We start from the raw sequence: 12,887 nt of genomic DNA, 5'->3' as shown, positions 1-12,887 counted from the left end.
AAAAGTAGGTAAAAATGAGGATATTTGATAAAAATTCAGAATCTGGGAAAGGAGATAGATTCAGATTTTGAAATGGTAACAGGTACAAGTATAGATTTTGTAATAGAGGTATTTTTTTTCATAGAGGTAAGAGTTGGGATGACAAGAGCAGATGAGTGGCTAAGAGAGAGCAAGGCATGAGCTATTAAATTGTCCTAAATGCTGTGGGCCAAAAGCAAGAGATGGAAAAAAGTCTAGAATGTGACCATGAACAAGGCTGCTCATTGGGAAAGGAACTTGAAGCAGTGGTAAGACTACGAGCTAGAGGCTGCTGACATTTTAAAAAGGAAAGGGGAACTAGGAAGTTGAAGAAAAGACATTTGTAGCTAAGTGAAATTATTCTTCATTCAACAAATGTTCACTGAGAGCCATCTTTGCATGGGACACTCTCCAAAGTGCTAGGAATACAAGTGTGAACAGAACACAATCTTTCCCCTTGTAGAACTTGACTTTCCAGTGAAGAAGGCAGACAATGAAGAAACCAATAACAATGTAACATCAGGGGGTGCTGGTGATCATCTCTAAAGCTGCTAGGCACAAATGTAGGATGCTCAGTTCTAAAACACTTCCAGAAGTCTTTTGACATTTGGAAGTGACTATTCTTTATATAAAGTTTGCACAAAATGAAATGATACATCATGTTTACATTATATATATAAATTGCCACATAGGAAAGGGAGCTTCTGAGAAACTGCAAAGCTAAATCATGAAGCCCAAATGTAGACAAAGCTTAAGAACTGAATTTTCATTTTGTTTTCTATAAACAAATATAAACAAAAGTCATGTTTCTCTCTTAGCATGAAAGACTGATTTCTTACTTACTCCATTTTCCATAAATCCTCACCACTCTGCCTAAACTAGATGTCTTGGGAAAAATAATGAAAGGGCATCATTTAAATATAGCTTGCCAAAGCAATAATGCTATTGTATTTTGTTTGTTTGTTTCCATATAATGAATTCATAAGCCTAAGAACAGTCTAGTTCACATCGCTCCTTAAAAATAAGGTATAGCTTCACAGTCACTTTACTTGTTTTACTGTAGGTATTAAAATGCATTTTCCAAATAGAAGACGATTATCAGGAAACTTGGAAAAATTTTTCTATGCAATTTCTCCAATGGAAAGAAAAATATCTTTGGTAATCTATAACCTCTCAAGGCATAAAACATTAAAAATGAAACTGCCACCAAATCACCCATAAATTACCAGGCTGTTTAAGTGAAATGAAAAAGTCTTTGAAAGTGTGCTTTAGACAATAATGTAGTAAACACATAAATGTTTTATATAACAAGCAAAATAAAATGACTGCTAAAATTTCAAAAGTAGGTAAAAATGAGGATATTTGATAAAAATTCAGAATCTGGGAAAGGAGATAGATTCAGATTTTGAAATGGTAACAGGTACAAGTATAGATTTTGTAATAGAGGTATTTTTTTTCATAGAGGTAAGAGTTGGGATGACAAGAGCAGATGAGTGGCTAAGAGAGAGCAAGGCATGAGCTATTAAATTGTCCTAAATGCTGTGGGCCAAAAGCAAGAGATGGAAAAAAGTCTAGAATGTGACCATGAACAAGGCTGCTCATTGGGAAAGGAACTTGAAGCAGTGGTAAGACTACGAGCTAGAGGCTGCTGACATTTTAAAAAGGAAAGGGGAACTAGGAAGTTGAAGAAAAGACATTTGTAGCTAAGTGAAATTATTCTTCATTCAACAAATGTTCACTGAGAGCCATCTTTGCATGGGACACTCTCCAAAGTGCTAGGAATACAAGTGTGAACAGAACACAATCTTTCCCCTTGTAGAACTTGACTTTCCAGTGAAGAAGGCAGACAATGAAGAAACCAATAACAATGTAACATCAGGGGGTGCTGGTGATCATCTCTAAAGCTGCTAGGCACAAATGTAGGATGCTCAGTTCTAAAACACTTCCAGAAGTCTTTTGACATTTGGAAGTGACTATTCTTTATATAAAGTTTGCACAAAATGAAATGATACATCATGTTTACATTATATATATAAATTGCCACATAGGAAAGGGAGCTTCTGAGAAACTGCAAAGCTAAATCATGAAGCCCAAATGTAGACAAAGCTTAAGAACTGAATTTTCATTTTGTTTTCTATAAACAAATATAAACAAAAGTCATGTTTCTCTCTTAGCATGAAAGACTGATTTCTTACTTACTCCATTTTCCATAAATCCTCACCACTCTGCCTAAACTAGATGTCTTGGGAAAAATAATGAAAGGGCATCATTTAAATATAGCTTGCCAAAGCAATAATGCTATTGTATTTTGTTTGTTTGTTTCCATATAATGAATTCATAAGCCTAAGAACAGTCTAGTTCACATCGCTCCTTAAAAATAAGGTATAGCTTCACAGTCACTTTACTTGTTTTACTGTAGGTATTAAAATGCATTTTCCAAATAGAAGACGATTATCAGGAAACTTGGAAAAATTTTTCTATGCAATTTCTCCAATGGAAAGAAAAATATCTTTGGTAATCTATAACCTCTCAAGGCATAAAACATTAAAAATGAAACTGCCACCAAATCACCCATAAATTACCAGGCTGTTTAAGTGAAATGAAAAAGTCTTTGAAAGTGTGCTTTAGACAATAATGTAGTAAACACATAAATGTTTTATATAAAAAAAAAGAAATCATGAATATGTCAGTCTAAAAGGTAGCACTTTATCTGAACCCAAAAACAGAGCATAAGGAAAACATGCTCTTTATTGGCCAAAGAATTAAGCGAATGAGAAAGAACTAAAGCTTGCTTGTTTTACAGATAGAACTCTTGAGGCCCTCCCTCAAAAACTTCATTTTTGCTTAAAAAAAAATTCAATCTCAATGTATAATATGAATGTATTTGAGAAACACAATTCAGACAATGTGGATGTTATTTGCCTCCCAAGGTCGCAAGATTCTCAACAGCAAACAATGAGTTTAAGGGGCTATCACTGCTGAAAGTGAAAGAAATAGTACCTCTTCCCCCAAAATTAAATCAAGAAAGGGCAGATAAGATTTTCAAAGACATCAAAGTGGGGTCATTTTGTTCAGAAGTTCCCCGCATCCCTGAATGGAATCAGAAGCTATCACTTTATTATAGCAAAAAAGGACACACTGTGTTCTGTATAATCTTTTAAAAAATAAGAATAGGTTGTGACAACTTTGAGGAAATGTCTATAGAAAAGTGGCCTATAATAAATTTTGACCCCTAAAGGAACAAGCAAACCCTTAGTAACCAGAAAATTTATCCTAGAAGTAAAACAGCCTGTCCAAAAGTTCTGAGCAGTCAAGAGTTCTCTTGTTTTAAGCTCCTTTCATCGTGTGCTTGAATTGCCAGTTAAAATGGACAGGCTTGATGTCTCAATGAATTCCAGTCAGGAAAACAAAAGCTGTCAAATTGTTCTTGACATATTTTTAAAGTGAGGTTATTTTTTCCCTATAGTATTTAGGTTCTTGCTAAAATAAATTAGTATGAACTTTAGGGTATTATATGAAAAAAATATAGAAATGCCCCAGTTTAAAGGCCATGTTTCATCATTGTAGCTTATTTATCCTGTGTAATAGACAAAGCGGCCTTCTGAGTTACTTTCCCCCAACTTTATCAGATGCCTACTCTCAAAATTTCACAATGCTTTCTTGACAGAAATTAAAACTTTGCAGGGAGACTCAGGTAGTTTTTAACTCAACGACCCTCGGTGAACACACAGGGGTGGGAAGAGCACTGGAGGAGGAGTCATGGTCATCTTCGTAACAAAGACATGACTCTGGCCTGGGCTTCTGCACAGGCAGCACTGGAGATGATAGAATAGATTCGTGCTTTCCAAATTGTAGATCTCAGTCCATCTCTGGGGAGTAAAGTCAATTTGGTGGATCGTGACCAGTGTTTGGTAGAGGTTGGAGGTAGGAAGGAATGTTTCAGAAAATAACCAGAGCATGCTTCATGTAGTATAGCTAAGTCTTGCTCCATGAAACCTTTATTTTAAATATATTTATTATTTATACGTCTATGTCTACACTGGGTTACAGTCTAGAATGTGTTTCTTAAAGGACACTGACTTAGCCACAAAGGGGTGTGCGATGCATTGAATGTTTGTGTCTCCCCCCATCCCACCCCACCCAATTCATATGTTGAAATCCTAACCCCTAAAGTGATGGTATTAGGAGGTGGGACCTTGAATTAGGTCATGTGGGTGGAGCCCTTATGAATGGGATCAGTGCCCTCGTAAGAGGGACCTCAGAGAGCACTCCTGCCCTCTTTTCCACCACATGAGGATACAATGAGAAGTTGGAAATCTGCAACTTGGAAGAGGGTTCTCAGCAGAACCTGACCATGCTAGCACCCTGATCTCAAACTGACAGCCTCTAGAACTGTGAGAAATAAATTTCTGTTGTTTATAAGCCACCTAGTGTGCAGTACTTTGTTATAGCAGCCCAAACTGACTAAGACAATTTGGTACTTCTCAGTTCAAGTGACAATAAGTAACTGAAAAAGCCATGTGCAAAAATTAAATACAAGCTTAGCTTAGGCCAATTTATATTAACTGGGTGCTGCAGGATCCCACACTTCTGTTTTTTATTCCATCCTAAACACAACTAGAATGTCAAAGATAATGCTTTTAGCCCCCAACTAACTCCTTCCTCAACAACTGCTTTTTTCTTATCTAATTAGCAGTCTTTGGTTCCTGTTAGAATGAGTGCGCGCACCTCAGAGACTCCCAGAGCACTCTAAAATCTTGGGGTTTGGGGTGGCTTGAACAGGTCCCTAGAGCCACACGAGACTTCACCCTGTGCCTGTAAGAGCAGCCAATTCCAGTTATGACTGTGGGCCTGAGTGCACTCTCGGAGAGCAAAAGCATCTGAGTGGCATGCTGTTTGGAAGAGGAAGTCCTCAGAGGTTGTGCAAGAGTTCAAAAGGCCACCAACCTGAAGAGCCCGGGGGGGCCGGAATGTGTCTGCTTCTGTGAGGGCTGAGCTGGGTGTGGGAGGTAAGGATCCAACAGAGTCTAAGGGCTTCTCAGCTATCTCGATTGCTCTGGCTACAGCATGGATGATGGATTAGGAGGGCCAGAGTGGACTCGGGAGCCCAGGGTGGCTATGGCTTGAATCCAGCAGAGAGAAGAGAAGCTGGTTTAGCACAGAATCAGCAGAAATGATGAAAAGCAGATGGATGGGGGACATATTCAGGAAGCAAAATCAGTAAAAATGGGTGAACGATTAGGTACAGTGGATAAAAAGGATGGGGTCAAAGATGGCTCCCAAGACTCTGCTTCCTGCCTGGTGCTGGTGAGTGGTACCCACCACAGAGCTAGGCAACCCTTCAAGAGGACCAGGTATGAGAGAAAGATTATGATTCTGGTGTTGGTTATGTAGAATTTGAGGTGCCTTTGAGATATCGAAGTACAATGTCAATTATGTAATCTAGAGCTCATAAATATAAATTTTAAGCTCACTTATGTTTTCCTTTTTAAAACTCTTCTCCCAAAACTACATTTCAAGGTGCAACTGCATGAAGCAAAGAAAAGAATGTGGGTTTTAAAATCAGAAAAGCCAGGGCTGGAACCATTCCTTACTGGCTCTGAGCTTATAAGCATGTACCTAACCTGACTCGGTTTCCTTTCCCTTCTCTATTGTCCAAGATGCTGCATCCCACCTTCAGGAGCATGGTGAAGACAAAAAGAAACAGCACTTGAGAAGTGCCTAGAATAGAGTAAGTTCTCAGCAAAGTAGAGCCAGAATCATATTCATACATTTTGCATACCCCATAGCATGTGGTACTCTCCTGGTGAAGGGGTCTATTAATAGCTAGCATATTAAACTAACGTAAAATATTCCAAGAACTATCAGTAAACCACTGTCTCCTCTTTCAAGACAACCACTAGCTCTTGAAATCATCATTTCACCTGGTGTCCTATTGAAGTGACACCCAAACATAAGTTATACATGGAGCATGTCTTACCCTCACTACCCTCATACCCTCGTCTATCTCCCAGCCCTGGGAGTACCCATCACTTGGCAAGGCCAGTGACTATCAAGAACATTTTTGGACTATCGAAAGTCATAAATACCCAATCCAGTCATATGCATTTGTTTTCTTGTGATCCACGTGGCTGAGAGAAACCAAGACCGGTATTATTTCTCCTGTGGTATTTCTGGCAGAGTAGGCAGACTGCATCCTCCTCTCAACACAACCCGGGATTCACCAGGGAATACCAAGCACTTCAGGAGGCAAATACTTTGAGCAACCAATTTAACATTTCCTGCCAATATTGAGCATGTATCAGAATTTTCTGGATGCCTGTCAACATGCAGGTTGCTGAACTCCTTCTCCAGAGTTTCTGATTCAGCTGGCCTGGGATATAATATGAAAATCTGTGTTTCTAGCAAGTTCTCAGGTGATGCTGCTGCTGGTCCAAGAGCCACACCTGCTAACCTTTTCCCTGGTATTGGGATAATGATGCATCTAACAGTTCAAGAAAAGCCAGCTGAGGCTGAGAAGTTTTTACCTGAAGTGTCATAGGATTTGTCTTGTATATTATCACCCAGGCATCTGAATTAAGAATTACATATGTTTATGATTTTGGTACTTTCAGACTCCATTTTAATAGTTTTGGAATGTTTTGTTTTATGCTTGATAATTTGTACTTATCTGTTCTCTACTGTTCATTTTTGAGCAAATGAAAATGAATAACACTTTAGAGATACTGCTTCATACTCATGCCAGAATTTGTTCACCTAAACAAGCGTTGTTTCCTCCTCCTAGAGGACTTGGTTGTCATTCTCATGAAGCTGCCATCGCTAGCCTTTAAGAACTGTCTTCACAGCTGAACCTGTTTGGTTTGAGTTAGCTAAATGGTGGCTCAGTTCATCTTGACAGGATGGAAGGGACTTACTCATTCCCTCATTAAATATTTATTGGGCACCTACTATGTGCCAAGCACTAGAAAAGCAGAGTTTAAGAGTCATGACTTTTGCCTTCGAAAAGTTTATAATCTTGGGTTTAGTGTAAGTTTGGGCAGAGGTGGCAGAAAGACAAATGAAATACATAAATATATCAGTATCTATTGTGATAAGTTAAGAAAACATATGAAGATGGTCCCCTTTTGGTTAGATGATCAGAGAAGGCCCAAGAGGAGGTGACATTTAAACTAATTCACTTAGAGATACTTAAAGTCCATTTGTGTCTGCGTACCTGGAGCCAAACTCACTACTAAGCCACCCTGGGTGCTTTAAAAATATGTTTAGCTGGTACTTATAAATAATAAAAAGAGTAACACAGTTCATACTTATATTGTCATTTCTGTTAAGAGAAATAAAAAAATTATTTTTAGGCATGATGGTTAAAAAAGGTCAGAAGTCTGTTGAGTAAATACCACTTATGATTAAACTAGTGTCTTTTAGCCTACCTGACATTTCTAAAATGGTCCGGAAAATAATGGAATTATTAGAATAATTGTGAAACATCTTAGGTTTTGATGAGTGATTTTCATTTGGATGTATACATTGTTTAATACACATTTATTAAATCCAGACCACTTGCAAGGCACAGTGATAAATTCCAAAAGTACAAAGATAAATAAAACATGATGCTACCTCTTTCCATTGACAAGTATTAGCTAAACACCTATGATGTGCTTAACCACCCAAGCAGGTTGTAGTACTACTTCTTTTGATTGCCGCTGTTTGGTTTCCTTTATTAACAGATGTTATGACCCAGCAATCCAAAGATCACGATAATGGGCATGGTTTTTTTTGTTTTTGTTTTTTAAAAGAAGTGTATTAAATGTTGAAAACCCACTACCTAACGTGTTTAATCTACTGAATTTCTTGTGCCATGCTATGAAACAAAAATACATTTTTATGGCTAGCTAGCTATAACTGTGTCCTCCTCCCAAACCCCTTGCTCAGCATTACTGAATGCCAAAGATTTAAACATCACCTGTTTCTTACAAAATGGATGAACTTTCTACAGTCCTGTATTTAGTCCCGGAACTTTAGTTTCAAGTTAATTATACTCCCTAGGGCCCTAGTGTTTGGATTCCAACCCTTGCCTGTACCTCAACTAAAGGACAGACATGCCCAGCTTATTGGGACCAGTACTGCACAGAATGCTTTATATTTCATTACAATTTCACAACTGACTTTCTAAAACTCCTAGAGAAAAGAAGTCTCAAGAACTTACTGCTCACCCATTATGCAAACTCCCTCAAACAAACAGCACACCCACTGATTATTCAGCCTCATAAACAACACAGAAGACTTTATACAAGAACACACACTTCATGGAGTTGTCCATTCAAATAAAGGTTTGTCTTAACTTAAAATGGTAACACCAAGGTACTGCCAGCTGACTAAACATGTAACCATGTCTCAATTATCAATGTTTCAATTCTTCGCAAGAGTAACTTAGTTTGGATAGGATTATCATGTTTTCCTATATCATTGTCTCCTTAATAGGCCTGTGATTAATTTAGAAGTAGATAAAATTCATGATGGGAAACACAAAATCAAGTCTGCTTTCCCTGGCCTAATCTTTTATACTGAAAGGAACCCGACTGAATAAAACATTTCATCAACAGCATCTAATTGTTTACTATATGGTACAGTTCAAAAATTTTATCAATAGATTAAAGTTTATTTTTAAAAAGAAAAATACTAAACAAAAGCCCAACTCTCTCTCCTCCATGATTTCCCTGGCATTTAGAATTGCCGTAGATAAGTCCACAAATGAACAGCTGAGCTATATAATGTACAGTTCTAACTGGGTAGCATCTAAAAGATAAAAAGACTCCTTCCAACTCCAGTTAATGTACTTGATACAAAGAAAACATGTTTCTACGACAAATACATTTAGGACTTGGTGTTTTACAGAGTAACTAATGAAGGCTCTAGCCATAAGAAAAAAAAATGATTTTTCCAGGATATTAACTGCTCTGACTCACCATTTAACAGAAGTAAAAGCAAAATGCAAATGAAATGTATACATATTTATGATTTTACTGGCTGTATGACAAGGCCACCTTTGGCTTCTGGCTTTATTTACCAGGAAGAGAAGCTTGGAAAACCAGCATACATTTGTATTTCTATTCAAATAGTTCCATGTCTCCAAGCACTGAGTCTGGTGATCTATTTAAGCCAAAAGAAACATAGTGAATATATAAAAACAGACAAACATTTTCTCCTTAATGGTATCTGCTTAGACAAGAAAATTTAAAAATATAAATACTAAACATGTGACCCCTCACTAATAATTACTGGTAAACACAAGTATTCTGTTAATCTCTATGACATCTAAAAGTCAAAACTGCACCTTCACCATAAAACCCCAAGCACAACACTGGATGTGAACCTTTTTTAAGAATTCCACATTAGCCCTGGTCCTCCTGCTAAACATCTGTGTGACCATGAGCAAAGACAATTCAGCCGTCCTACCCATAAAAGGTGAGAGTGCTTGAACTAGTTAATATTTGAATTCTCTATCAGAAAGAAATACACCTCAATCCCTAATGGCTGGATCTGTTAATAATATTTAAGACCCATTCTAATTCTTTGTCATCATTCTTGTAAACATAGAAACACTACTTTTCAATATACAGGAAGGAGGGGTAGAAAGAGAAGAGGATTCTTAATGGGAACAGAAACTAGGTTGGGTTTGTTAATTAGGTTCCCCTCTGAAACCACGAGCTGGTATAAGCATCTGCTAAAATTTACTCAAATATAAAAAGAGAGTGGTTGGTTTCTCTCAAGACAAACTTTCATCAAATAGCACAAGTCAGCTTCTAGTAATATATCTTTCAATGGGCTACACATTACTAAGGGGAGGGAAGTGAGCAAGAGTATGGCATAGATGACATGAGTTTATTGTCTACAAGGAGAAAAACTTCTTTATATGATGTATTCAGGAAGGAGAACAACAATGGGCACCTGTACCTGCCAGCTTCAGGAGGCATACCTCTTGTAGGTAAATGATCGTATGGGTTACCAGATGTTGGGAATTTACATGATGAAATGCATGTGTTTTCCTTAAGAGTGATTTCACTCATCTCCTTCATTCAGCAGCTATTTAATGAGTACTTACCCTATGCAAACCCCAAAGCTAAAAAAAAATTAAAGGTATGAGTCGACTGTCTGGAAGATTCAAGTAAATCCTGACATGTATTTTAAACTAGTTCAGTCCCTCAGAATATTTCCAAGTCTAAGAGTAATACAAAACAATACAGATGCTGAGCTAAACTATACTTGGAATTTTCTTTCCCTTAAGTATTTTGTGGTGAAGTGGGGGTGGGGGGAGTAAATTGTAGGTGGAATAGATACTTAGTTAAATCTCTTAGCTAATACAGGGTTAAAAGCTTTTTTTCCTCTAGAGAAAATAACATTGGATTACAAATATAATGATAAGAATTTCAGAATGCTAAAACTAGAGAGGTAATTTGATACAAACCTCTTATTTTATATGTGGGAATCTTAAGGTTCAGAGGTGATATGATTTGGCCCAGGTCATACAAATATAGTGCCAGAACTAGAACCGAGGTCACCAGCAGGCATGCTTATCAGCCCCTAGTATACTGCAGCATCTGTGATGTGTCCCAATTGCTATCAGAAGTGGAACAATGGCATAATCCACAAGGCAATGGACTAGACATAGGGAGCTTTGAGTTCTAGACTTGTAAATTCCACCGGATTAGCCATAAAACCATGGAAAACCCCCATCTCTTGTCTAAACCTTAGTATCCTCATCTGTCATGTGTGAATAGTAATTCACAGTGAGACTTTGCAAACCACAATGCAGAAGCTCTGGCCATCGTAAAAACGTTATACAAGTACAGAACCAACACTGGGTGGTGATAGCGGTGGTGGTGTGGGCTATTTTAGAGAACCTTGTTGTGACTCCAGTTCCAGCCACTTGTTACCTTGCTAAGTCCCTGAACCTGTTAGCTTCACGTTCTTCCTGTGAATATGCGGTTAATAATCTTTGCCCTGCCTCCCTCAGAAGTGGTCAGAATTAAATGACAACACTGAAAAGCATTTACAAATAGAAAGGCACTGATGAAAGTTTAAGGTATTACTAAATCCCTTGTCTTAATTTGGACAAAAATGTAACGCAGTTTAATCATTCGGTGTTTAACAGTTTTCTTTCTCAAGCAAGACATTATACATCGGTCTCAGACTTAAACAGCTTTCTCAATAGTCTCACTCACATTACTGTATACAGAATGCACCATTTCCCTCAGCCTGTGATCATGCATGATGCTTACTCAACTTCCCACTGGCATGAACTTGGCTGAGAAAGGTTTTTTTTTTTTTCCTTTCTTTTCCTAAGGCCTCCTTTCAGCTGGAAATATTCTGAAAAAAGCTTCCATGAACACTGTTCTACTTCATCACACTAGAGAGGTAATGAAACCAACCCTTCAGCTTTCCTCCACTCTGACGAACACCAGCCTTCCACAGAAGAGAGAAGCCTGGGTGGATGCTCTTGGCCAGAGGGGCAACAGGGGTTTCCCAAAACGATGCTCAGGAGTACTGATGGAGTAGGGGGTGGGGCGCTTCTTCTTTGCAGGAGACTATCACATTTTGAGACCCAATGGGTCCCTCAAGGGTCATTCGCCTTAGAGCTAGGGCCTCCAGCATGCTGAGAATGTCATAGAAAAACGGGGGAGAGGGGAAGGTTGTATTTTGGCTGCAACACTCTGCCTTTAAAAAGCATCAGAGTAACTAGCATTTCCTTGTTGAGAGTCCTGATTTCACTAGATAAGATGAAAGGATTCATCAGCCTACCCAAACAACTTCGCTGGAACAGGTTTCTACCCCAACCACACTAGGCAACAGAGACAAGGAACTGGAGGGATAAGAAATGACAACAAGCTCATCTGCATAGACGAGCAGATAAGCAGACGTTTGTTGTCTTCTGTTTTGCCTACTTCTAGCACCGGCCTGGCAAAGAAAACCCTGGCATTCTCCAACTCCGTTCCCCCACACTCCCACCCTCCGCCCCAGCTGTTGAAGCGTCACGTTGACGGGGCTGGGGGAGAGAAGCGGGGGAAACGCAGAAGTATGTTGCAGCATTTAGGCTGGAACCGTACCGCACCTGTTCAATCCGGCTCCGGTGCCAGAAACCACCAGAACACCAAACTGAAAGCCCCTCTCGAGAACCCAGGGGCTCCTAACAAGTTTAATACCGGGGGGAAAGGAGGACGGGAATGGTGGTAGTGGGAGATCTCTCCTGCTGCTACCAAACTCAGCTTGTTCTCCCAAACAAGAGAGGGGATTCCTGCTTAAGTGTACCCAGCCTGATCCCCGAGTGTCGCTGCAGCCGGGAGAACCCAGGTGGCGAGCGGGTGGGTGCCCACGGGGAACGCGCAGCCGTGGTCCCAGCGAAATGAGGGTCCCGTTTCAGTGTCCACGCGCACCCCCTTTACCCTACCCCCAGCACAACCTGGATAAAGTGGGAGCGTAGAGACCGCCAGGATTCTTCAGAGACACAGAGCCCCCAAGCCCGAGTCCAGAAGGAGGGTCCAGGGAGGAGGGGCCGGGGACACGCAGGAAACTTACCTCACTCGGGCAGCCTTAGGGCGCCTCCGCTTTCGAGACCAGTTGCTCCACAGTCTGCAAGTTATCGGGATGTTGTTGCTACCCACGGGCGAAGGAGGAACAGTGCAGACGAGAGGCCGCGGGAACCCGGGGCCGGGGGCGGGGTCGGGCGCTGCTCGGACAGTGGGCAGGTGCCGGGGCCGGAGCCGCGGGGCCAAACTCGCCCCGGACGCGCCTCGGCGGGAGCGCGCGGCTGCGAGTATGCAATGCGCGCGCGCCGCGGCGAATGTGTGTCCCCGCTTTCCCCTTCCTTCCCCGCC

At 40.0% G+C, this 12,887-nt stretch overlaps 1 protein-coding gene across 7 annotated transcripts in view; it reads right to left on the bottom strand.

The window, feature by feature from the left end:
• Nucleotides 1-12,881, bottom strand: part of PIP5K1B (phosphatidylinositol-4-phosphate 5-kinase type 1 beta) — a 285,086-nt gene extending 272,205 nt beyond the window's left edge. For all 7 annotated transcript variants that reach the window (XM_015594528.2, XM_015594529.2, XM_006918403.3 and 4 more), the window contains exon 1: nt 12,589-12,881. The gene's annotated coding sequence lies outside the window, so the exon portion shown is untranslated. The remainder of the gene's footprint in view (nt 1-12,588) is intronic.
• Nucleotides 12,882-12,887: the final 6 nt, after the last annotated feature.

This window comes from Pteropus alecto, unplaced genomic scaffold (genome assembly GCF_000325575.1).
Source record: "Pteropus alecto unplaced genomic scaffold, ASM32557v1 scaffold95, whole genome shotgun sequence".
In the NCBI taxonomy this organism is placed as follows: domain Eukaryota; kingdom Metazoa; phylum Chordata; class Mammalia; order Chiroptera; family Pteropodidae; genus Pteropus; species Pteropus alecto.
Note: the sequence above shows the minus strand (reverse complement) of the source record. Positions and strands in the feature narration are given on the sequence as shown.